At 38.1% G+C, this 27,548-nt stretch overlaps 1 protein-coding gene across 2 annotated transcripts in view; it reads right to left on the bottom strand.

Moving 5' to 3' along the window:
* Positions 1-27,548, bottom strand: part of STUM (stum, mechanosensory transduction mediator homolog) — a 69,769-nt gene that overhangs the window by 37,866 nt on the left and 4,355 nt on the right. The window lies entirely within an intron of this gene.

Genomic DNA, 27,548 nt, shown 5'->3' on the forward strand with positions numbered 1-27,548 from the left:
GCCACGGTCGGTGCCTTTATGGACGGAGGGTTTGCATACTTCCTTTTTTGATCACTTCTGGGAATTGCTCGTTAAGTTTTTTGGATATTAGGAATCTTCAAAATGGCAAGTTTCATTATACCAGGTAAGTCTCCTTCAATCCTTAGTGAAAGAAATTTTATGCAAGTTTAAGGACTTAAAAAAATATTATTTTGGAATAAACAGCAAAAGGGTGATTAGAATGTTGCTTTTGGAAAGTTATAAATGGACTATGGGACCAGATGGATTTGAAGTAAAATTTTGGAATTAATTATAAGAAACCTTCCCATTGGAAAATGCTGTTATTAGAAAAAAACATGATAAGATGGGACTTTGCAGGTTGGACGCTAGAGAGGAACTAACGATTATAATTAAAGAAAAAGAGACCCACTAATACAAAATGGAGCAAAATAACTTTGGATAAATTCAAGGCTATTTGGGAACAATGCACTCAGAAGTTATTCTTAAGATTGTCTGCTATCATAAAAATGGGTTTATAAGAGGTGATAGAAGAGGAACAAGTTTTACTGGACAAGACTGAGACTGACGCTGATTTGAAAGTGGATTTAAAAATGACAGGTTACAAGAATGATATGGAAAAAGATGTTACACTGGATATACAAATGAGACTTGTTGATGTCTTAATAATTAAAAGGGATATACAAATAACAAACCAGAAGAATGACTTGGATAACTTTCTTATTTTGGATTTACAATAGAGACGTGTTAAACTTATACAGGAGTTTCTGAGAAGAGACAAAGAAAAAATGAAAAGAAATCAAGTTCTGGGATACTGTTTAAAGGGATTAAAGATTAAGATTGTTAAAAGCAAAGGAAAGGAATAAAAAATTGGTTTATTTGATCAAGGTTAAAATATATATGTTGTTGTTAACTCTTAATGCATTTTTGCTGACGGGGACCGAATGACAAGGGTTTAAAGATTTGTTTATAGATAAGAGAGGAGATATGGGAGGAAGAGATCTTTTGTTGTATTTTCAGAGAAAGCATTATTGTGTTAAAAGGAAAGGAAAGGAATATAAAGTTGGTTTATTTGAATAAGGTTAAATATATATGTTGTTATTTCTGGTAACTTTTAAGGGACTTTTGCTGCACTTTTTTTTTCTTTTCATTCTTTTATATTTTTCTTAGTTTGTATTAGTTTTTTATCTTTGTAATTGTAAACTTTAATAAAAGCATTATAAAAAAAAGAAATGCTCTCTTCTTCCTGATATTCTGCTGAAAAAAGTCTGCTTGTTTTAGATATATGTTGTTTAGTCGTTAAGTCGTGTCCAACTCTTCGTGACCCCATGAACCATATTGCGCCAGGCCTTCCTGTCCTTCACTGCCTCCCTGAGTTTGCTCAGTTTCATGCTCATTGCTTCAGTGATGCTATCTAACCATCTCATCCTCTGCTGTCCTCTTCTCCTTTTGCCTTCAATCTTTCCCAGCATCAGGGTCTTCTCCAAAGAGATCTCTCTTCGCATTAGGTGACCAAAGTATCTGAGCTTGAGCTTCATTATCGATCCTTCCAATGAGCAATCAGGGTTGATTTCCTTTAAGATTGACTGGTTTGACCTCCCAGCAGTCCAGGGGACTCTCAAGAGTCTTCTCCAGCACCACAGTTCAAAGGCATCAATTCTTCGGTGCTCGGCCTTTTTTATGGTACAGCTCTCACAGCCATACATTACTACTGGAAAAACCATAGCTTTGACTATGCGGATCTTTGTCGGTAAGGTGACGTCTCTGCTTTTTAATATGCTATCTAGGCTTGCCATAGCTTTCCTCCCAAGGAGCAAGCGTCTTTTAATTTCATGGCTGCAGTCTCCGTCTGCGGTGATCTTGGAGCCCAAATAAATGAAGTCTGTTACTGCTTCCATTTCTACCCCTTCTATTTGCCAGGAATTGATGGGTCCAGATGCCATGATCTTAGTTTTTTTAATGTTGAGTTTCAAGCCAGCTTTTGCACTCTCCTCTTTCACCCTCATCAAGAGGCTCTTTAGTTCTTCTTCACTTTCTGCCATTAGGGTGGTATCGTCCGCATATCTGAGGTTGTTGATGATTCTCCCTGCAATCTTAATTCCGGCTTGTGATTCTTCCAGCCTGGCATTTCTCATGATGTACTCTGCATATAGGTTAATAAGCAGGGTGACAGTATACAGCCTTGTCGTACTCCTTTCCCTATTTTGAACCAATTGGTTGTTCCATGACCGGTTCTGACTGTTGCTTCTTGGCCCGCATACAGATTTCTCAGGAGACAGGTAAGGTGGTCTGGTACTCCCATCTCTTTAAGAATTTGCCACAGTTTGTTGTGATCCACACAATCAAAGGCTTTTGCATAGTCAATGAAGCAGAAGTAGATATTTTTCTGGAACTCTTGTGCTTTTTCCATGATCCAGCGAATGTTGGCAATTTGATCTCTAGTTCCTCTGCCTCTTCGAAACCCAGCTTGTACATCCAGTAGTTCTCGGTTCATGTATTGCTGAAGCCTAGCTTGTAGGATTTTGAGCATAACCTTGCTAGCATGTGAAATGAGTGCAATTGTGCGATAGTTTGAGCATTCTTTGGCGTTGCCCTTCTTTGGAATTGGAACATAAACTGACCTTTTCCAATCCCGTGGCCACTGTTGCGTTTTCCAAACTTGCTGGCATATTGAGTGCAGCACTTTAACACCATCATCTTTTAGTATTTTAAATAACTCAGCTGGAATACTGTCATCTCCACTAGCTTTGTTGTTAGCAATGCTTCCTAAGGCCCACTTGACTTCACTCTCTAGGATGTCTGGCTCAAGGTCAGTGATCACACCAGCGTGGACATCAGGGACATTAAGATCTTTCTTGTATAGTTCTTCTGTGTATTCTTGCCACCTCTTCTTAATCTCTTCTGCTTCTGTTAGGTCCCTGCCTTTTTTGTCCTTTATCATGCCCATCTTTGCACTAAACGTTCCTTTCATATCTCCAATTTTCTTGTAGAGATCTCTAGACTTCCCCATTCTATTGTTTTCCTCAATTTCTTTGCATTGTTCATTTAAGAAGGCCTTCTTATCTCTCCTTGCTATTCTCTGGAAATCTGCATTCAGTTGCTTATATCTTTCCCTTTCACCCTTGCTTTTCGCATTCCTTCTTTCCACAGCTATTTGTAAAGCCTCATCAGACAGCCATTTTGCTTTCTTGCATTTCTTTTTCTTTGGGATGGTTTTAGTTGCTGCCTCCTGTACAATGTTACGGACCTCCGTCCATAGTTCTTCAGGCACTCTGTCTACCAAATCTAATCCTCTAAATCTATTCATCTTAGATATATGGTTTAGGCATAAATCTATTCATGTGTATGCATGGCAAAGGAATGGATATAAATCAAAATAAATGACTGATGTAATAGAGAGAATTAGTAAAGGATATAAGGATAGTGAAAAGCACTGAATGTGAGACAGGCAGTTTTGATAGTGTCAAGAATGGATTGTGGTTAAAAATGGACATGGGTGCAAAAGAAGTGAAATGAGTGAAAGTAGAAAAACTCCAGAAAGAAAAAAAAATACACTGTGTATCAAAACATATCAGAAGTTTAATTAATTTTGACTGGAAAATGGACATAAGGAAAGAAGATGTGGAACCTGCTTAAAATAGAGTAAAAAGAATTATGTTTAGAGTACCACAGAAGCATTTGGAATCACGCTAATAGGAAAAAAAGCTTGATGGGGTGATGAAGTGAAAGAGAACTTGGATGAGAAAAAAATGCATGTAACAGAATGATTGCTGCACAAAATAAAGAGGGAAGGAAGATATTAAATAATGTTTCTAGAGAGAAAACAGTAGCTGCAAACAGCTAAAGAAATCATCGAACAAGGAAGATTAAAAGAAACAGAAAATGCATAGTGATTGTGATGAAAATTAAAGTGGTTGAAAAGGGATGAACACAACAACTGTAGCCTAGTGAATGGAATTAAAAATAAAACTGATGAAATGAGTTATGATAAAACTAATGGGAGAAAATGCTGGAAGGAATAGTTTACAGATTTGTATGGAAATGATAGTGATATGTCAAAGACTAGAATTGAAATAAATGCTCTAAATCAGTGTTGTCCCAACTTGGCCACTTTAAGATGAGTGGACTCCAACTCCCAGAATTCTGGGAGTTGAAGTCCACTCATCTTAAAGTGGCCAAGTTTGGACAACACTGCTCTAAATGTTAGTGTCCTGGAAAAAAATATGAAAATAAACCATAAATGCTGTGAGAATGTTGGAAATTGATAAGTTGTTGGTGGTATAACTGAAGAAATATTAAAATGTGGCTGTGGTTTCTTTCTTGAGTGACAGAACAATTTGTTTAATAAGTTACGAAGACTGCATCTGTGCTTGACAGTTAGCAGTGTCTTATTATTTCCCTACACAAAGGAAATGTTTATTTATTAATCACATTTATACCCCACTGCAATTCCAAAGGACAAATATAATTTGTGAAAAGCACTTGAGAAAATTCTAAAAATTCTAAGCAAAAGGGTATGAGGAGGAATTATGAGCAAAATTTGGGAAGTGCAACACAATTTTATGCTGAGCAGGGGATATGCAGGCCAAATGTTTACCCTTCAGTGTGTAGTTGAGCAATTTATGAATCTAACAAATAGGCTTGAATTATGGAATATTTTGTATGGAGTTGAAAGTTAATTGCTAAATATAATACGAGCAATTACAATTGAAGTAAGGCATCACTGAGAATATATGGAATAATTAGCAAATGATTCAACACTGAGTAGACAGTAAGACAGAGATGTGTGATCTCTCCTTGTAGGCATGTTAGAGGTGTGTTGTTTGATATAGTACTCTTGTAGTCAGATGATACATTGTGTGCTAAGAACCAAATTAATTAATGAAAATTAATATACCAAAGGCCAAGGTAGTTGTGTTTGACAGGAAAAATGATAAACTATTGCAAATTATACATAAATAGCGCAAAACTAGAGCTGTTATCCCATTGTGTTCTTATCTCATGTATTTAATTTATTGTGCTTACTATTTCTACCTCCCTTTCCGTGATTTATATAGCCTGAAAAGGAATAACATAATAGTATGCATATATGTAAATTTGGGAACCCGTCACTTGTTTCCCCAATCTTGCAGATACAGCTTTTTAAATATATGTTAGCCAATTTAAAATAGTTTGAGAAAGAACCTGCTTCCTATTCTGCACATATATTTCTTTCATCCTACTAGTTAAACAAGTTTTTCAAATGTTTGAAATAGAATCAAGCCCAAAAAGCATCTTGAACAGAAGAATCTACATCCAGGAACATTACCTCCAATATTTAAAAATGGATTAATAAAACTTATATTTAAAAAACTCATACAGGATCTTTTCCGTCATGTGATCCCATTTAGCTGAAGAAGCAAAGAACTGAACCAAGACCTTTTTCAAGCTGTATATAAGCTTTCTCTTTATACCTCTTACACAAAGAAGAACATCATTCCTTCAAATTACATTCTCCTTTCAGAAATTCTCAGGATCCTCCCCGCCTGCGACAATCATTTCTGAAAGGCAGGATTATTCCTAAGGAGAAGCTGCTCTCCTTCCATAGTATTTGCCAGTCAGTTTACATAGTCCACCCTCACTTCTCCATAGATTTTCAACAGCCCTATAATTCTGCATATTATTCAGTGTTGCTTCAACAATATATTAATTTTTGGTCATGAAAAAGTGGTTATGTGAAAAAACTGTCAAATAATTCTCTTCTCCAAATTTCTTTTTACTTTTAATGCACCTGACCATTACTTAGAAACATTTTCAGTTCCAGAAGATCTTTGACAATTTCTTTTACCTTACTACCTTTTTATTTAAATATTCCCACCCCCCACATTCCCAATTACTGCACTCTTCTGTGCAGCTTTTCACAATATTGGCAATCATTCACAAGCCTTAGATGTACAATGTTGCTAGGGAACAAGTCCCAACTGTGCCTTTAAACCCTGGATTTTAAAAACAAACTTGTCAGGAAAATATTGCTTTTCCATCCACTAAACTCTTCTCTGAGTTAATGTGTGTGCACAGTACCTTCATTTATATTTTGCTCTTATTTTCCCCAGCGCTCTGAAGTTATACAGGCTTTTTGAAATCCTGTCACAACATAAAGACAGTCACCAAAATGATACCTAAGGAAAAGAAATAACTCCAACACCATATGGCTCACCTGTTGTGATAGAAGACATGAGTGGGGAGGATTCTGGAAGGGAGCTTCAAGGTTGCCGGGAGGGGGAAGAGGGGTTCCAGGGAAAGCCTCTCCTCAGCCCCCAGCCGGAGTGTGGGAAAGTCAAGAGGAGGAGACTGGCCCCTCCCTAAGGGCATCAGGGTTATAGTTGCTGTTGTTGGGGATTAGAATTAGTCTGGCGAGATTCTGTCTATTGGGTGTAAGCTAACAAAGGACCTGAACTGATTCTGGACTGTCTCGCTGTTGTTCTTAGGCTGAGCCTGACACCTGTGCAGGTGAGAGGAAGGATGTATTGATTTAAAAGCATCTTTGCTCTTAGTTCCCCATCTTTTTTCCCCCTTTTCAGAGATTCCAGAGGCAGAAATCTGGGACAATGTAACAGAATGATGTCCCTTGATCTGTTCTTTTCCCAGCCAAATCCTTAAAATGTGTTTTAAATATTTTAAATATGGCAAAGCATGTTTGCCAGAAGGTATATTTAACACTACTGTACCACCTAGAGCAGATGTTTCAAACATTTCTTAGGGTGTGGAACCTATTAATTAAAAAAAAAAAATCCAGAATCCCTGATCAGGAGGCAATATATGATGGGGCCCAACATTACTTGTCTTGAGACCTGGCTTTTGGTTATTTTAATTGTCCTGTTTCACTTGCCATTTTATATATTGGGTTATTTTTCCATGATGGATGGTTACTTTTTTAAAATGTTTATTTTTGTTGTACACTGCCCAGAGTCACATTGTTTACGTTGTGTGTGTGTGTGTGTGTGTGTGAGAGAGAGAGAGAGAATGAGAAAGAGAGAGAGGGAGGGAGGGAGGGAGGGGGAGGGAGAGAGAGATTGGCCGCATTTGAGTGAACTCCCCTCCACCCCCGCCGCCCTTAGTCTCTCATGGAACCCTAGGATTCTGCAGAACAGAGTTTCCAAAACTCTGCCTAGAGCAGCGTTGTCCAAACTTGGCCACTTTAAGATGAGTGGACTTCAACTCCCAGAATTCCCCAGCTGGCTGGGGAATTCTGGGAGTTGAAGTCCACTCATCTTAAAGTGGCCAAGTTTGGACAACACTGGCCTAGAGAATAAACCCAGGCTTCTGAGGAAGATGGCTTCATAAGAAAGGAAAGACTGTAGGGAATTATGGTCACTGAGAATTACTTTCTAGTAAGTACATGCTACTTACAAAGTACTTTCTAGTAAGTAAGTATTCCAGTTCCATTCCTCACAACACAACCGAGACCTGCTTTTATCTGGTCCTGATGTTTTCAATATTTAAAAAAGCATAAATACACTAATCTACTGTCTACTTTATAATGAATACCTCAGAATTAGCAACCTTTACCCATTACTCAGCAAGTTTCCTGCCAGTCATCGGAAAAAGACCTTGCTATGATGTTGGAGCTTTTCCCCCTCCTTTTACACAAATTAGTCAATAAAACACTTAATGCAAAGTACCTTAAACAATTAAGTACCAAACAAATATAGAACGTATAATTTTTTTTTCTTTGCTTATTTGGAAAGTAAATGGAGGACCCCCATTAAGAAATAGCAGTTTCCTTTTTTAATCTTCAAGTATGTTTGAATCCAGTAAGTAAATTAGGGTTAATCATACCAATGGTTCCACTTCTAGTCTGATGCATATTTTAATTCCCTCCCACCACCCTTTACACAAAATAGATCACTCAATTTGGGATTAAGATCCTCAAAACATAGGAAGCTGCCTTCTTTCTGTTCTGGCACTGCCACTCCATCGCCTCTAGCAGGAAACCCTTTTCCAGTTACCTGCTATCTGATACTTATAACTGGCAGTTTAATGTAATTGGAGTGAATCCATAAGTAAAGATGTGCTGTATCATCTCCCTTCACAGTACTAACATTCTTTTGTCAGTAACTACAGTTCTTTATTCTGTTTGCCTTAACACAGCCATCCTTGTCATGTAGCAGACAATGGCTCCAAGGGATCTAAATACTGAATGTATTACTATAGCAATGATTTTTTTTTACTTCACATTCCATTACATTTTCTCTAAGAATGGAATATTACCTTTTCCTTGTTTAGGTCACATTCATGTCTAACAAAAATGTCTCTTAGAAATGAGCTTTCCCCCCTTTTGTGGTTATTATCAAACCTCTCTCTAAAAACATCAAACTAAACGTTCTCCATCTTCAAATATAGGTAGTCCTCGACTTACAACCATTTGTTTAGTGACCGTTAGAAGTTATGACAGCGCTGAAAAAAGTGACTTACGACCAGTCTTCCTGCTTACACCCATCACAGGATCCCCACGATCATGTGATCAAAATTCAGATGCTTGGCAACTGGCATGTATTTACAATGATTGCAGCGTTCCTGGGTCATGTGATCACCTTTTCCAACCTTCCCAGTCAGCTTCTGACAAGCAAAATCAATGGGGAACTGCATGATTCACTTAACGACCACATGATTAGCTTCACGACCACCATGAAAAATGTTGTAAAATCAGATGCGGTCACATGATGCCTCGCGTATGACTGCACCGCTTAACAATTAATTTTCTGGTCCCTATTATGTTCGTAAGTTGAGAACTACCTGTAGTTTGCTTGGATGTTATTTGCTTTAGCAATATTTTAGATGCCCTTCTCCAAATCTCTGCGCAATTTAGTTTTCTTTACAAAGTCATACACTATTAGTTACTTCTGTGAACCACCATCACTATGAAGGCAAGTCTAAAAGTTATAAACTGATTAATTGAAAAAGGGTTCCTGCGTCATACATCTCAAAGGTCTCTTTTGGTATTTTAAATAACAGGTAGAGGAAACTGCAAAAGTGTATATGGGGAAAACCAATTTCTTTACCTATATCCCTTTTCCTTTTTCTCAGGATAGCATATCTGTTGAAGGTTTATGACATCAAAGATGCACAGAGCACTCAATCCCATTCAGTAGCCATTACAGCTCCGAGAAGTGGAGATTAGTATTCACTGCATTCATTAGCTGTTCTACCTCCCTACAATATGCACTGATATGCCAAGGTCTCAACTAAATAACCAGGCATAAGGAAGAAAAGAACTGCCACACTCACTGTGCCCCTTTTTCTTGTATTCTTTAATGCAAAAAAAAAAAAAATTACATGCAATCAAATGATGTATGTATGTATGTATGTATGTATGTATGTATGTATGTTGCGAAGAGAGGACTCTTTGGAAAAGACCCTGATGCTGGGAAAGATTGAAGGCAAAAGGAGAAGAGGACGGCAGAGGATGAGATGTTTAGATAGCATCACTGAAGCAATGAGCATGAAACTGAGCAAACTCAGGGAGGCAGTGAAGGACAGGAAGGCCTGGCGCAATATGGTTCATGGGGTCACGAAGAGTTGGACACGACTTAACGACTGAACAACAACAATGTATGTATGTTCTTATTTATTTATCAAATGTATATGGCCACCCATCTCACAAAAGTGACTCTCGGTGGCATACAAAAAGTAATACAACAATAAATTAGTAAAAACAGTCATTAATAAATAGAAAACAATCATTATTAAAATATTAAAAAGGCACAGGAGAGAGTGAATATTAACTACAATCATGGAGCCATCTTAGAATGTCACTGGTCCTCTGGGACCCCCAGGCCTGATGACATAGCCAGTCTTGAGGGACTTCCAGAACATTACAGGGATGGACCTAACCTCACTTTGGGAGGGGGGGGAGAATGTTCCATAAGGCAAGCACCATGGCAGAGAAGCCCTGCCTCCTGGGACCTGCCAGGTGTAAATCCCTAGCAGATGGGACCCACAGCATGCCTTCTCTGCCAGATCTGATGGGATGGGCAGGTATAACTGGGGAGAGGCGGTCCCTCAGATAACCCAGTCCTTATACCATGAGAGCCAGTCCCATGCCATGAGACTCTAAACCACTCCCGCCCCCGCTTTACATAAGTGGCTGGTAAGGTGAGGTTTAAAAGATGCACACCATAGTATTTGTTTGTATTGTCTGTTACAAGGAAATGAAGCATTAAACAACGGAAATAGTTACACTTTATATTATGTGCCTGGAGATCCACACACATTGTTTCCAGAGAGAAGATTACAGAGCAGAGCAGACTTCAAAATAACAGATGAGACACATACCCTTGAATCAAATCAATCCTAGTGGGATAACTGGAGGGGAGGATCACCAAGGTAAATAGCAATCTTTTCAAACCTGTTAGAAAATTCCATTTCACACAAGTCCTTGTGGGCAAGGTAATATACTCAAAATCATTTAAAATAATGTACAAATATAAGCTGTACTTCTCTTGATGCTATCATGCTAACACTTAGGTCTGCACTTAGAAAAGCGTAATACCATGTGGTAGCGAAGACACTGGATTAGCGCTAGGGAGATCCAGGTTCAAGTCAACTTTCAGCCATGGAAAGCTCACTTTGGACCAGTCATTCCCTCTCAGCCAACCTGCCTCATAGGGTGGTCATTGTGGCCAAAAATGTGTAATTGCCACTTGTCAATTAGATCCATGCCCCTCCTGGCTGGTTAAGGCAGCTCAGGAAGTGACGTGTGGGTGGGTCCAGATTATGGTGAATTCATCCTTGAGGGAGGGAGTGTTTCCAGCGGCCTTTAAAGAGGCGCTGGTGTACCATCACTGGATCCCACTGTACTGGACAATTTTCGTCCAGTGTCCCACCTTCCCTTTTTAGTGAGGTTGAGAAAGTGGTGGTGCTGCAGCTTCAGAGGATCCTGGATGAAACAGATTATCTGGTCCCTTTTCAGTCAGGTTTCAGGCCTGGATATGGGACAGAAACAGCATTGGTTGCATTTCTGGATGATCTCTGGTGGGAGCGGGATGGGGGTAGTATATACATCCTTGTTCTTCTTGACCTCGCAGTGGCTTTCAATACCATTGACCATCATATCCTTTTGGGTCAGCTTGGGGAGTTGGGGGTGGGTGGCAGAGTTTTGTGCTGGCTCCTTCCTATAGGGCCAGTCCCAATTGGTGTTGATAGAGGGCGAGGTCCAGCCCGCGGCCCCTTCTTTGTGGGGTGCTGCAGGGTTCGGTACTTTCCCCGCTCCTTTTTAACATCTACATGAAACCACTGGGTGAGATCATCTGCCACCATGGGATGAAGTATCATCAATATGCAGATGACTCCTAATTATACATCTCCATCCCAGGCGATTTGAGTGATGCTATGACTACTCTTTCACAGTTACTGGAGGCTGGGGGGCCTGGATGGGGAACAACAGACTTCAGCTGAACCCTGGTATGATGGAGTGGCTGTGGGTTGGGGGCTCCTCTGTATCTGGAAGTTTACCATCTTTGGTTCTGGATGGGATTGCATTACCCCAGACAGACCTGGTGCATAATCTGGGGGTTGTCCTGGACTCATGACTCCTGCTTGAGAAGCAGGTGGCAGTCGTGGCCAGGACAGCCTTTGCTCAATTACATGTTGTACGCCAGTTATGTCCTTTCCTGGATCGGGAGGCTCTCCAGTCACTCATGCCCTAGTCATCGCCCGTATAGACTATTACAATGTGTTCTACATGGAGCTACCCTTGAAGAGTATCTGGAAGCTACAGTTGGTTCAAAATACAGTCGTGTGGGCAATTTTGGGTGCCCCAAAGATGGCACATGTTACACCTTTGCTGCGGGAGCTGGATTGGATGCCAGTTTGCTTCCAGGTCCAATTCAAGGTGTTGGTTATCACCTTTAAAGCCCTACATGGCATGGGACCGGGTTACCTGAGGGTCTGTCCCACTCCCATTATATTGACCCGTCCCACCTGGTCAAGCAAAGAGGGTATGCTGCAGACCCTGTCGACGAAAGAATGTCGACTGGCAGAGCCCAGAAGGAGAGCCTTCTCTGCCGTGGCCCCCACCCTATGGAATACCCTCCCCCCAGAGGTGAAGCAGGCCTCTACTCTCTCAACCTTCTGGAAAGCAGTTAAGACCTGGCTGTCAGGTTCAGCCCAAAGAACTCCAAGAGACAATGCAAATACAATTCTGTTGCATTTATTAGCTTCAACCTCCAGACAGAAATCTCCCCAGACTGAACCCTAGTTCCCAACCCAGCCAGCCACAACACCGTGAATTCCTTAGGGAGGTGCCAGCCTCATCTTCTTGAACTTCCCACGCTCCTGTTGGGGGTTAAGAACACACTTATCTCCCTGAGCCTGGCCTTCATAAGTCCATTCCATCACATCGGCTCTGCCAACTCGCATGGGGTGAGGAAAGGGGCAACCAATCCTGGGGGTGGTTAGCACCTTGAAGATACTCCTGTATGTTAATATATTTTCTACCAGCAGCACCTTGGAAGATTTATGTATGTATGTATTCGGTTTTCATTGTATTTTTATACTATTTTAACTGTATTTTAATTAATATTTATTTTTGGTTTTTATTGTAAACTGCCCAGAGTCACTTCCTAGTGAGATGGGCGGTGACCAAATTTGAAATATAAATAAATATAAATAAACATCTGTCACTTGTCATGGTCAGATCACTTTTTGGTTCCTTTGGAACTTTCTGATGTGGTCCACCCTGCAGAAAGATGACCCTTATTAGACTGGCCTGCTAAAAATGCATGATGGAGCCAACTGGTTTTCAGATGGTGTTTGGAATTTTTCCTTGGTCTTTGGTGGGCAGTTCACCAGAAGCCTTAGTTGCTTCCAGGAATGGGGGAATGTCAGTTGCTTTGTATAGGACTGAGCAGCCACTCTCCATGAGCCAATCTCAGTAGGCCCGTTGGTTTTCTGAGGAGTTCAGGGAAATACAGTAGCCAAAAGAGATTCCTAGATCACTACCAGAAAAAGATGAAGGATGTGTCTGTCTAAACACTTGTATGAGCCCGTATTAGGGTCTATATAGTAACAATAAGAATTGCAGGATGTAATTATTTTACCACTATTATCAATGTCCAATGGCCCTTTTTAAAGCAACACAGATCCTTATGGGGGCTGAAGGAAGGACAAGATTAATATTTGAAGGGTTGCTATCATAAATACATTAGGCATCTGATGGATAAGATCATTCAGATTCAATGGAGTTGGACTCTGGCCAGGTAGGTCCTATAGAATTGACTGAGGAGGAGTCTTGTCTTATTATCTGGGAAGAGTTTAAGCCTGTGAGTCTTGAGAAAGTGGACAAGGTCCTTGAAGATGTTAATGCTGCCAACTGTGTCTTAGTCCCTTGCCCCTCCTGGTTGGTTAAGGCCTCCTAGGTGGTGACAAATGGCTGGGCTTAAACAGTGATTCATTCATTCTTGAGTGAGTGGACTGTCCCACCTGCCTTGAAGAAGGCAGTGGTACATTCCATCCTCATGAAGCCATAACTGGGACTGATAGTATGGGATAATCAACAACCAGTCTCCAACTTTCCCTTTTTTGTGCAAGATTGAGGAGAAGGTGGAGTCTGGAGGAAGCTGATTATCTGAAGCCATTTTGGTTAGACTTTCAGCCTGAGTACAGCTCTGAGACAGCACTGATTGTACTTATCTGGCAGGACCAGATTAGGGGTGACATGACTCTCTTGATTCTGCTTGATCTCTCAGTGGCATTCAATACTAAAAAAAAGGCAGGATAAAATCATCATCATCATCATCATCATCATCCTTCTGGGCCACCTCTGAGAGGTAGGAGTAGGGAGCACTGTACTACAGTGGTTTTCTTTCTGGGACTGGTTCTAGTTGGTGTTGGTAGATAAGGAGAGATGTAATCCAAGGCTCTTGCTATGGGGAGTTACACAGAGCTTGACACTCTCCTTATGTACACCAACATTTACATGAGGCCACTGGGTAAAATCACCCATTGGCATGAGGGTCAGGCATCATCAGTATATGGATAATACCCAGCTTTAAATCTTGACCCTTGGCTGTACAGGCAATGCCATGGAGATCCTGTCTTGGTGCCCGGAGGCTGCAAGGATCTGGGGGGAGATGAACAGGCTTAGGTTCAACCAAAGCTGCACTGATTACCAGTGGGCTTCCAGATGCAATTCATGGCTTAGAATGTGGATACCTATAGGACTGTCTTTCTCCTGACATTTCTGCCCAACCAGGAAGATCTGATAGAGTTGGCACACTCCAGGTCCCAGATGTAAAGCACTGTCATCTTGTGGGACTTAGGAGATGTGCCTTCTCAGTAGCTATGTCTGCCCTGCAGAACAGTGTTCACCCTGAGATTCATACAGTACCAACTCTGTGTTTTTGTAAAGTTGCAAAAATGTGGCTTTCAGCAGTTCCTGTTGCAGGGTAAGGTGATATGCTATATGTATAAGCATGCCTGAATGTTCATGTTATTGTCTCAGTGCATGCTTGTAGAATAGCAAATCAAATCAGGCAGAGTTTATATTTTGGCATAGATATTTTTATCTCTATAATTCTAAACTGTGCAGCTGTAATGGGTTGTAAGAATAACCTTGAGAAACAGGAGGAAGAGCTGAAGCCTGTCTGATAAGAAAAATCTGAGTCCAAAGCAGGAATGGAGGTGGAGAAAGCATCTCAGAGTTGACCCTCCCTAGTTCTCTGGAACATAAAGGCAGGGGAGTCGGGGAGCACTTGCAGACTTGCAAGATTCTGTTACTGAAACCTTACAATAATGGTAGTATTAGTATTCATGGTTTTGGTTTCCTGGTCTGGACTATCTCAAAGAGCTGTGAGCAGCTGATTTAACCTATGATAATATCTTGCCCAACTTAATATGAAATATCCCCTCCCCACTCTGTTTATTAGCAGCATGCTAAATTGACACCATGTTAGCAGATCTATAAAAAGATCTTACTTGGCTTCTTAGTTATTATTTCATTTTAAACAGACTCAGCTTTTACCAAGCCTGTCTTGGGCAACAGAGCCCAATGAGTTTTTAAAATTCTTATGAAACACTTGTGCAAGATACTGATGGCATATGGGGGTGGGGGGTGGGGGGCATTTTCAGTGAAGTAGATTGAGAAACTCTTTCCATATAGCAATTGATTCCATCTCTTTTTGAGTATCAGATGAACTGTGAAGATTTTTTCTGGCTTATAGTTGCAGGAAAATGTATTATGTGTAAGTCATCCTATTTTGATCTCAATTTTACAGTATTGTCACTAGATTTTGGCATTTGAGCTGTTTATTGTATTTAACTGTAAACTGCTTTGGAGGAGCATTTTGGGGCCTCCAAAATAGCAGGGTAAAATTACCCCAATAAAATGCATAAACATATGACACCAATGTATTATCAGTTTAATATCAGAATCACTCACTTGTTTGCTTCAACTTTACATAATATCCAAAATGTCAGATAGGTGCAGACACAGACACTACAAAAGTGTGTTTATGAAAATGAAATTGTCATGGCAACAAGAATGAACTCAGAAATATTTTAAAAATAGCAAATTAACAAGAACCATTTATGAAAAATATATTCTTTCACAAATACACTTAAACACTTTTTCCCTGTATGCAGAAAATACAGTCATATCTTCACAATTTAAAAATAATTTAAGATTAATTATGTGATACGATTGGATACTTACTTTTAAATAAACAACTAGTTATATTCATTTTAAAGTATTTTCATGCTATTATGCACAGTATCTTGGACAATTATTGTAACTTTCAATCTAGGCAAGAATTACAATTTGCACTTATTATTGTATTTCATTTGTAAACTTCCAGGAAAAACCCTTATTTTTTATAGTTATAAAATGTTATTGGACTCATTTTTTCATCAGATTCAGATGAAATGTAATTTATGCTTGTTAGTTTTAAATAATCATTAATGGCTGTAATTGTTATCTTAAATATATAGTTTTATAATACAATCAAAAGTTCATGAGCAATATTAACACACAGTTACAAATATACTTCTGCAAGCACTTGTTACATACAATCTATCACTGGCTTGAAAAAAAAATCCTCCACTGTAGTTCTAGTAATAACTGGATTACAGTATATATTTTGCAATCAACAAATAAAAACTATACAAATAATTTGCAAAACTAAGCATTCAGAATGCTCAAGATGTATTTTTAATAAAATTATCATACCAGAATCGCTAATTAGCAACTTAAAAATCCTTACTAGAAGAATAACAAATATTCACATACATACAAATACTCTGAACCATAGTAGCAAAAAGTTCAGAATGTTTTTGAAGACTGACAGGTTTGATCAGTCTAATAAAAGCACAGGTAGGAAGCCTGGTTCACCATTGTCTCTTGTTATGAAGATGAGTTAATGTTAACATCTGAACTCTAAAGTTAATCAGAGTCCCAGAAATGCCTACATAAATTTTGCATATGATAGGGATGGTTGTTAATCATTAAAAATTTCTAAGAAGGCACTTGGAGATCCACAACACTGAGAGATGTATTCCAATGGTGTAAATAAAACATTTGCTAATAATGAAAAAGAAAAAACCTGACTTCAGAAACTGAGCTAAATCATCATTTGTGTTAATCATAAATTTGTTGAACAAGCTGTAGTGGCTTGGTACATCTATAACACTAAGCTAAAGCATGGCAGCTTTAAGCTGCATGTCTCTCCTGCAGAAACTCGCGGGAAATGAAACTGGCTTAAGAAATTGCCATCTGGATTTCAATCTGTTCAGCTTTGGCAACAATGATTATTGATTTATTTAGACTTATAGGCTGGCAAATCCAACAACTCAGGCTAGGACTTTTATTTAGACAATAGTTACCAAGGCCACTACTTCTTTATTCCTGACATCCATGCCAGGAAAGCACCTACTGCTCTCCCTGCCATGGTTGACTCTTTGAGGACATGTGGTTTCCACTGATAGATCTTTTGTATGAACCATCCCTCCATTAACTCCATTTGATACTTTGAACTTGTTAGTCCCATCCAGTGTGTCCAGCAGTGGACTGGGAGGGGAAATAATTTTTACTGTTTTTCCTGTCATTTGGGCTAGAAGGTGAAATGGAAGAACTTCCGTCAATTTTACACAGCTAAAAAAGGAAAAACAAAGTCCACCTTTTCACTGGTCCACTTAAAAAAAAATAGTATTTCACAGCCCACCAGTGGGGAGAAAGTCCAGTAGTCCAGCCTGAGATCTGCCTCATGAAAAGATTCAGTGGGATTCAGGCTTTTTGTGGACCTGCTCCTCCTGTTGGGCACAGACATCCTGAAAATGGTTGGGGAGAATAGCTACCCATGATCAGAGAGGAGCAGGCATGTTACAGCTCCATACAGCAACTAACAATCAAATCCATCCAGTTTCAGTTGGACTAATATGAAAAAAAAATTCTCTGTAATGGTGCAATCCACTGCAGGAAAGTACATCTGTTTCTGTTATGAGAAGGATAAATACTTATTACAACAATATAATACACAATATAATACCTTTATGCTTATCTTTTATTCATGATCAAAGTGCTAAGTTTAAGGTATTATTGTTAACAAAAGGATTACTTTAATTTTTATCTTAAAATATTAAAAAGTAGAATAGGTAGGAGAACAAAGATATGATCTATTTTCTCCTGTAACAGACACTACGATTTCCTCTCTGTCTACCTGCCAGCTTCTTCTAATACTTCTATGTCATCTAAGCTTTTTTGCATATGGAACTCTGCATTGACTGGGATCCACAACAGCTCTAAATCTGGGCTCTTACTCTTATAATTATCAATACAATCATACACTAATAATCCGCGGGCCTTCAATATCTACAGTGTCCCATGTCACACCAGTGTTGTTTCGAGGGTATAAGAAATCCAAACAGCCATCATTCCTCCTATCTCACAGAAAGAATGATGTATAAAGATGTATAAATTAGTGTTGAGTAAGCTCAAGCTGTAACCTATATATCTGGACCTTGTTTCTACAATCCAATAGAAAAATATAGTCTATTTATGACACAAATTTCTATGGTTGGTTTGTTATTGATTTTGCTTTATTAAACTCTGATTTAATTAGTACTGAAAAAATACAATTCAGTCAGTTCAATCTGCATAGAGCTGGAACACATAACCTTCTCAAGTCATGTCAATTGCTTTGTTCTTGATATTGGGAATAACTACTAGGAATATCTGTCCCCCAATTTGTACTCATTAGTGCTCCTTTCAGATCTAGTCTGATCACATATGATATATGTGGATAGGTTTCCATTTTCATTTCCATCCAAACCCCACACTTTCAACATGTGCCACCATACAGTAAGTTCAATTTTCATTAACCTGTTGGGGAGAGGTTGCTTTTGTCAGTTCCTAAACACATCTAAACATTTTAATGCTTCAACAATCTGCATGATTTTCTGATGCATATTAGTATCTTCCATCCTTGTTTATAACTAGCTTGATGGGGCTTTACAAACCTCAGAATTCAAACACAAGTCTGCTACTTGTATAGATGTTAAATATGCATTTAATTTGCACACACACACACTATTAATTTTGTTGGTCATTTTCATTTATAAAGCAAAAATATTAAATGCTCATAGCTTTTTTAAAAATCCCCAATAAAATGAGCCTTCCTTTCCATGCTATTCATTCTCTCTATTTTAGTGCAATTGTCATAATCCATCTGGTTTAGTTACAGGATGAATTAGATGAGAAAGTATCCAATAAATTATATTTTCATTTATAATTAAAAAAAATGTTTTAGGCACATCCTCTGCAAAATCTGCAACCATCGTGGTAGAACATAAAATCAGTGAAATAGGGCTATTCATTTCAGAGTGGTCATTATTAAATAAGAAGTCCTTCTCCATGTTTTTAACAACAAATAAATCATAAGATTACACTTTGAAATGGGATATATAATCCAAATTACACTCTGAATCATTCAAAGTGGATGTTATTATCCTGCAAAATGGTTTAATATTTTTAAAGTGTTCGTTCACAGATTCACAAATATAGATTGGAAGGGGCCAAGGAGATCATCTAGCTCAACCTCTGCTCCAGTATCCCCAACAGATGCCATCCAGACTCTATTCAAAAACCTCTAGTTCAAGAGAATCCACCACTTCCCCAGGCAGTCAGTTCCACTGTACATACCTCATACAATGCATTACATAAGCCAAAACGCATGTTATATGCCAAAATGTGCAGTTCAAGAATGTATTAATATGCAAAAATTCTTCAGAGGAGATAAAGGTAGAGAACAGAGCAAAAGTATAATGGATTAACTCAGAAGCATGCTGGGAAACCAAATCTCCTTCCTGTACTGATCAGCACACACCATTTTAAATGGTATATGGACTCTGCAGGTAGGCCACAGAACAAAGTCATTTATTCGCAACATACAATGGATGGTTCAAACTAAGAAACCCATCATATTTAAAAGAAAGCAAGAAAACCACCCCAAGGAACTTTCTGTCTGGTTCTAGGCAACCAATCTTTTATTAACTGAGACTCAGATTTTTTCTTCTGTCAACGGAAATTTTATTATCTATAACTGAATTATCATGTTAAAAGATGATACAGGGTATAATTTAAAGAACCAAAGGAATAGTTGAATGAAAGCAACTGAACCTTCTCTTCTATATAGGCTTCCCACTGGCAGTTCAGTGTAAAAACTAGAGTTTTCAACTGAAAATTTGTGTGGGTAAAGAAGGAAAACGTTTTCAATAGGAGTACAAAATATGAGCTAAGACTCAGGGGCTGCTTACCTCTATTATAGTTGTACTGTTTTAAAGTTGCCACCATCTCTAAAATACAAGGATTTTAAGAGAACAGAATGAAACAGGCAATTCTCAAATCCTGGTATCATTTTTATTCATCAATTCCAAATTCCCCTCCCTGCACCTTCTATCTGGGGTCTGGAAAATGGTGAATACAGGAAATCAATTTTATACAGCATCCACTGAAAATAATTTTCTCTTCTAGCTAGGTTGTAATATTGGGAGAAGGTTCTACTGGGAAAAAGAGTTGCTAAGTCAATCGACTGCAGGGAAGCAAGCTATGGATGGGCTTAGCTCCAATTATTTTCCTATGCCTTTTCCTCTTAAAATACATATCAATTATTGGCAGAGACCCCTGCAGTTTAAGCCTGAGCTTAAGATGTTTTGTTCTATTGCAGGCCTTCTAAACATACTAGATATTCATTGCTTTTGACGGAGACACGCATAAAAGATTTCAAGTAGACTTAGTTATCCCAAGGCTGGTTAAAAAGTGTACTAATCAGTTAAAGAACATGATAATAAATACACATTCCTGTCAGGGAAATCAGCAGTAGATCCCCCAAGGGTAGGATGTTGAAGTAGGACCGATACTATTTAAACTGACCATAAATAATCTAGTGGAAACTCTGAAGAGTATAGTTAAGCTTGGATGACATCAAATTATTTACGAAGATGAAATTATTTAGGATGAAAATTTCAGGATTTTTCTCAAGGAACACTCCAAATTGAAAGAATGAATAACAATATGGCAAATAAGATTTAATGAGATTTGCTCAACGTGGTTAGCTATGTTTATTTAATTTACCCAATTACTGGGTTTGCATGACACCCTGAACTATGCATCAATATCAGAAGCTAGAAATATTTAATCATAAACTATATTTTACCACAGTATGCTATGGAACCCCCTTACTCCCCCCAGTACAAGTAATGCATAGTAGGTAGAACACTGACATATAATTTTGTGGGATCTCAACTAAAAATGCTTTATGGTGCAATCCTATAAATGTTTTCTCAGAAATCCCACTGAGTATAGAGGGACTTATTAGAGGAAAAAAGCATTACGTTATTATGAATTACCACTATAAAGATCTGAAAATAGAGAAGTAAAGTAAATATGACTAGAATCCTAGCAGCTGGAAGAGATGGATTATTTTTCTGTTTCTTTTTCTACTAATAGAATTATTCTTGCTAAAGTAGAAAATTTAAGCTCTGACCATTCATATGTGAGGAATGTAAAGTGAGGAGAGCAGATGACAAAAATGGATTTGTGTTTTTTCTTTCTTTTTCCTTAGCAGCTTTTTAGCATCAACAACGGTAAATGGTATCAGATGCGGTCCCATTTCTTTTCAGTGGCTCTAAAACTAGCTCCCTTCCTTTCAATGGATTTAACTGAATCTAAACCAATTTAAATAAAACCACCTCTGTCCTTTTGTCTCTCCCACTGCAAGTTTTGGATAGCTAATATTTACTATGCTGAAGTAATAAAAACCATTTGATCATATATAAGCAGCCCACCTTCTTGACATCCCAGTTTGATCACAAATTGAACTATTTTTAGGAACAGCAAAATAAAAAGTAACCAATAGGTGCAAATGAATTTGATCTTTATATAATAGCAAATATTCTTTCACTTTACTAATATTAAGAATAGCAACAAACAAGCATGCATAGGATTTAGCCTAAGACAGGACACTTTGTTTGGCTTTACAAATCAGAATAAATCATAATGTGGTTTGTTTGGCTAGTGTATTGTATTTCTAAACAATAAATTATCGCTCAGCAAAATGACTAGATGGAGCTAAATTGTATTCAACAAACCAAGATTAATCAAACCATGGCTAAGCATGGGTGGATTCAATCTTAGACTATGACTATGAAGTCATTATTTCTGAATAGTCTGTAACTGGACTGCTTCCTTACCCTAATAATTTATTAAAACTGATCTGCACACATTCTCAAAGTGGAATCACTGCAACTGTAACCCATGCCTTTATTACCTCTAAGTACTGTGATGCACTCCACTGGGGGCTGCTTTTGAAAACCACCCAGAAACTATGGGCAGTACAGAATGCCATTGTCTACCTAATGGTGGATGAGAGTTGCTACAGCACAGTAACATCTCTGCTGCAGATACTATATTGGTTGCCAATTGGCTTCAAAGAGCTGGTGATAATTTATAAAGGCTTACATAGCTTGACTCCCACCTTTCAGACTAGCTCCTCCAGTAGAATCTACCAACAGGTAGACTCTTCTTGGGTTAGGGTTAGGGGCATGCTTGGGTTCCTACCCCATGTGAAGCTAAGGGGATATGGATATAGGCACAGATCTTTTTGATTGTGGTTCAGCTGTTCTAGGCAGCCTTTTCCCCACCCCCCATCAGATTGGTCACTTCCCCTACTGAGCTTTCAGAGTGCAGTTAAAATGCTCTTATTCCACTAGGTATTTCGTCATTAGAAATGTTGGGCGGCCTTACTATCGAATTCATCAAGAATATCAACTTGTATTTAACATGGCCTTAGAATCTTTGGCTTGTTTCATTAGACAAACTATAGGTTTTTAAGATGTAATTGGAATTGAACACAAGTTTTTAGTATATGCTGATGACACTTTGGTCCAATCAACAACTTCCAAGTTTCTTTACCCAAGTAAATTTTCTGGACTTATAATAAATTGGAATAAACCTAATATGTCACCAATTGCTAATATGATTTCAGCACTTTGAGGTAAGCTAGATCAGGAAACAGACTTCACAAGACATATTTTGTTAGTATTTACTTACTTTATTAATATAAGCTATATTAACAGAATATTGAAAGCCTGACAGCATTTCCCCTTCCCTCCCTCTTATACCAAAGACACTGAAGGCAATCATGCTTTCCTGTTTTCTTACGCTAAGCTAATGTTTTACTAACAGTTGCCACATACCTTCTCCAAGGACGTATTTGTCTTTCTCTACAACAGATTTCTATGAAAATATGTATTAATGTGGATACTGTAAATGGCATTAACAACATCAATACTAATAATAGATAGTTGAAAATACCTGTTTGCATGTGGGGAAGAAAAAATCTTGTGAAAATGAATTTTGTTTCAATAAATTCAATAACTTCAATAAATTTTGAGAAGAATGTCTATGTTAATTCCACCTACTACAGATATTTTACACAAATCAATCAACAATTGATGAATTTTTAATAGAGGAATAAGAACCCACAATTATCACTTTTTAACTGCCGCTCACAGATAAAAATGGTGGGTTTAATTTTCCAGATTTTCTATTGTACCATTGGGTATATGCATTAACTTCTGTCTTTCTTTGGAATGAAAATTATTTTGAATATGAACCTCTATGGATGCAACTAGAAAGTTATTATTTGGCTCCTCTGAAATCCTGACAGGTGTTCAGCTCTAATTTGTTTGGAAATTAGCTGTATTGATACCAACAAAGACACCAAGTCATATTACTAGGAATGAGATTTAAGTCTGATTCTTCTCCTCATGAGAAATTGACAGTCTGAAATAAGTCCTAGTTAAAGTCCTAGGTGCATGAAAAGTTAAAACAAAAAAAAAAACTTGGGCTGCAAATGAGGTTAACACTTTAATCAGCTTATCACTACTACTACTTTTAAGGCTTTGGGGAAGCTATAAAAAGAATATAACCTACCTAAAACTGCAAATGGCAATATATTCAATTGTTTTTCCAATCTGGATGCTTTGATGCTTTGTTGCTTTGTATTTTTAAAATTTTGGTTGGTTAATGCTTTTTTAGTTTTATGTTAGATACAGTGGTGCTTAAAGGTTTGTGAACCCTTCTGGAGTTTCAATATTTCTACATAAATATGACCTAAAACATGATCTGTTCTCCACATAAGTCCTAAAACTAGATAAAGAGAACCCAATTAAACACATGAGTGAAAAACATGATACTTGTTCATTGATTTATTGAGGAAAATGATTCAAAGCTACATATTTGTGTGGGACAAAAGGATGTGAAACTCTAGGATTATCGGTTCATTTGAAGGGGAGTCAGGTGTTTTAGTCAATGGGATGATAATCATGTGTGAGTGTGGTAGGTCCTGCCTTATTTCAAAAACAGAATTCTGGGAATTCACTAAAGCCTGATCTTTATAACACAGCTATGTGAAAGTGTGTCATGACTTGAACAAGGGAGATTTCTGAGGACCTCCAAAAAACAGTTGTTGATGCTCACCAGGCTGGAAATGGTTATAAAACTATTTCCAAAGAGACTGGACTCCACCAGTCCACTGCCAGGCAAATAGTGTACAAATGGAAGCAACATTGTTACCCTCCCCAGAAGTGGTCAACCTACCAAAGACTATCATACCAAGCGCAAAGTGTGTAATACTCCAGGAGGTCTCAAAGAACCCAGGGTAATGTTTAAGGAACTGAAGTCCTTTCTTGCCTTTGGCTGGTGAATGTCAGTGTTCATGAAACTGCCATCGAGAGAACTCTGAACAGTAATGGTGTGCATGGCAGGGTTGCAAAAAGAATGCCACTACTCTCCAAAAAGAACATTGCTGCCCCTCTATAGTTTGTGAAAGACCACATGGATGAGCCAAAAGGTACTGGAAGAATGTTCTGTGGGTGGATGAGACCAAAATAGAACTTTTGGCTTGAATGAAAAGTGTTCTGTTTGGCAAAAAGCAAACACTGCATCCAAGTGTAAGAACTTTATCCCATCTGTGAAACGTGGTGGCGGCAGTATCATGGTTTGGGCTGGCATTGCTGCCTCTGGACCAGGATGGCTTGTCATCATTGATGGAACTACGAATTCCAAATTGTACCAGCAAATTTTACAGGAAAATGTCACGGTATCTGTCCATGAACTGAAGCTCAAGAGAAAGTTAATCATATAGCAATATAATGACCCAAAACATACAAGTTGTATGACCAAAGAATGATTAAAGCAGAAGAAAGTTAATGTTTTGGAATGGCCAGGTGAAAGTACTGACCTTAATCCTTTAGAAATGTTGTAGAAAGACCTGAAGCAGCCAGTTCATGCAAGGAAGCCCACCAACCCTGAGTTGGCTCTTCTATAAGGAGGAATGGGCTAACATTCCTCCAAGCTGATGTGCAGGACTGATGAACAGTTATTGGAAACATTTAGTGCAGAGGTTCAGATTTAACTCAGTCCAAAAAGCAAGAGAAAAGTTTTTAGAAAAGTTTATAGGGGAACTGGAAGAAATGCAAATAGAAATGACAAGTGCACTCTGGATTCTGAACAGCTACAACAAGAAACTGAGGGAGAGACCACCACGTTAGGTGCTACAGATATTGACTTTTATAAGTTTTGGGCATTGATATGGATTATAAATGTCTAACATGGAATATAAATGGAGCAAATGCTCCCCAAAAAAGAAGAACATTATTTCATTATTTTAACAAATTGAAACAAGTTGTAGTCTGCTTGCAAGAAACACATATTAGAAAAAAGGATATAAAATATTTGATTTGCAAAAATTTGGGTGAAGAATTGCAGTGGGAGTTAAAAAGAGAAATGGAGTTATTTTGTATTTAAACCCCCAATTACATCCAGAACCGATATTGACTGATGGTAGATATGTGGGGGTAGAAGCTACTTTGCACAGGGCCAAGACTTTGTTAGTGAGAATTTATGCTCCAAATGAAGACAAAGTTACTTTTTACAAAGGACTTATGGATAGATTAATGGATTTACTATATGAAAATTGGTGTTTAATGGGGGACTAGAACTGAATAATTTGTCCACAAAAGGAAAGAACCTCTCAGAAAGACATTACAGGTAGTCCTCAACTTATGACCACAATTGGGACTGGAATTTCCATCGCTAAGCAATGCAGTCGTAAAGTGAGATATCATGTGACCACATCGCTTAGCAACCATAATCCCGGCACTCCCCATTGCTATTGTTAACCGAGAATCACAGGTTGTTAAGCAAGCACCCACCCCAACCCATGCCATTCTGGGCTTCGTCCCTCCGAGCCCTGAGCCTCAGTAGGGTAAGGGACTGCCTCCAACTCCCCCCACCCATCTCCCCCCTCCATCTCTGCCTTTTTGGCTGCCCTGCAGCTCCTGAGTGGGGCTGGGCTTTTGCTGCCAAAAAAAAAAAAAAAAAGCCAAAAGTGGCCCCTGAGCCACAGCATTTTTTAAAATAAATCATGATCTCCCAGGGAACCCCGACTGAGGAACCCTGCCTTATAGACTTTTTGCTGAAAGAAGAGAAAAATGAGTTTGTGATTTATGTGTCTGAAGATTAGAAAGAGTTGCTTATGGAAAAAAGAAAATTATGATGTAACCTTAGAGAGAGAGATGGTAAAATATAAATGTATCTATAACTATTGTCAAGAAGATTGGAAGCTGCTTCTTTAAAATCTTTTTTTCTTTTCCTTTTCCTTTTCCTTTTCCCCTTTTCTATTTCTTTTTCTGTATTTCTTTTTCACTTTATTACTTTTCTTTATTCTTCTTTAATGCAAAATTTATACTGTTTTTAATTCTGTTGAAAAACCTTCAATAAAAATATTTTAATAATAATGATGAATTTTGGATGTATCACACATGGTTCTTTACAAAAAGATTATAATGTGTCCTTGGACTAGTAAACCAGATGTTAAAGGCTGGTTTCAAGAAATGGGTGCATTCTCAGCTTTGGAAATCAATGCAAGGGAAAAACTGACATCATAAGTCAGTGGGTCAAGTTTTGTTTAAAATTTGAAGTGTAACATTTCTTTATATATATAACTGCAAATTTATTATATTTTTAAATTTTTGGTTCATTAATTTTTTTTTTAGTTCTATGTTTTGCATTTTAGCATTGTGTAAGTTTTGTTCATTTGTTGTGTTGTAAACCATTAAAAACATTTTTTAACAAACCAAATGAGCACCAGGCTGCCTCATTTGGGCTATGGACTTAGTATGTGTGTGTTTACACTTATTTGTGTATGTGTGTGGAATGTAACTAGTATTATGAATTTTATTATTTCTGCTTCTATTATTGTTGCTACTGTAAGCCACCCTCTTGGGATGGAGTGATGTATAAATCCAAGGAACTAACAAATAAATAAATCATTATGGACATATGGTCAAGGGATAAGTGAATTATTCAAAATGGATCACAACTAATTAAATGGAATAGATACATTAAAAACCACATATTTAAAACAAACTCTAGCTGGAACAAGTAGTTGAGGGTGCCTTCACTTGCCTGTCTACCTTTGTCAGCCCTAAACAGTAGACAAGACTTAGAAACTGATGCCATATTGGTCAGGACTACTTTTATTGTAACAGCTATAGTAACAGAATTTTGCAGGTCTAAATGTGCTTACCTCTTCCCGCACTTTATCTTCATGTGAACTATGGAGGGGCTCATCTGAGACATTTTCTCAAGTTATTTTCTTGGCCTGGGCTCAAGTCCCATTCATCTGACCATTGTGTTGGTAGCAGCCCTTCCTCCTGTCCTTCAAGGACATTTCCCATTCCCTCTATAACCTTCAATACAGCTGATAATGAAAGGAAATCATATAAGTTCTTAATTTCCCTTTAACTGCGAGCCAAAGCATTACATTAGCCCTTCTTTGATCATCCAAACCCCAGTCCCAAATTCAACATCACTCCAAATCTTATATTCATGGGCATACTAGTTTGTATTCATTTTCAGTTTTATAATGAGCAGAACATGCCGTGTACCTATAGAAATGAGGTCTCTTGGACAACCATTTTATAAAAGTTGGTCTCAATGGATGGCAGAAACCGAA

This window comes from Python bivittatus, unplaced genomic scaffold, assembly GCF_059951505.1.
Source record: "Python bivittatus isolate LINGU-HERP-01145 unplaced genomic scaffold, Pbiv_v1 ctg000020_np1212, whole genome shotgun sequence".
NCBI classification, from domain to species: Eukaryota; Metazoa; Chordata; class Lepidosauria; order Squamata; family Pythonidae; genus Python; species Python bivittatus.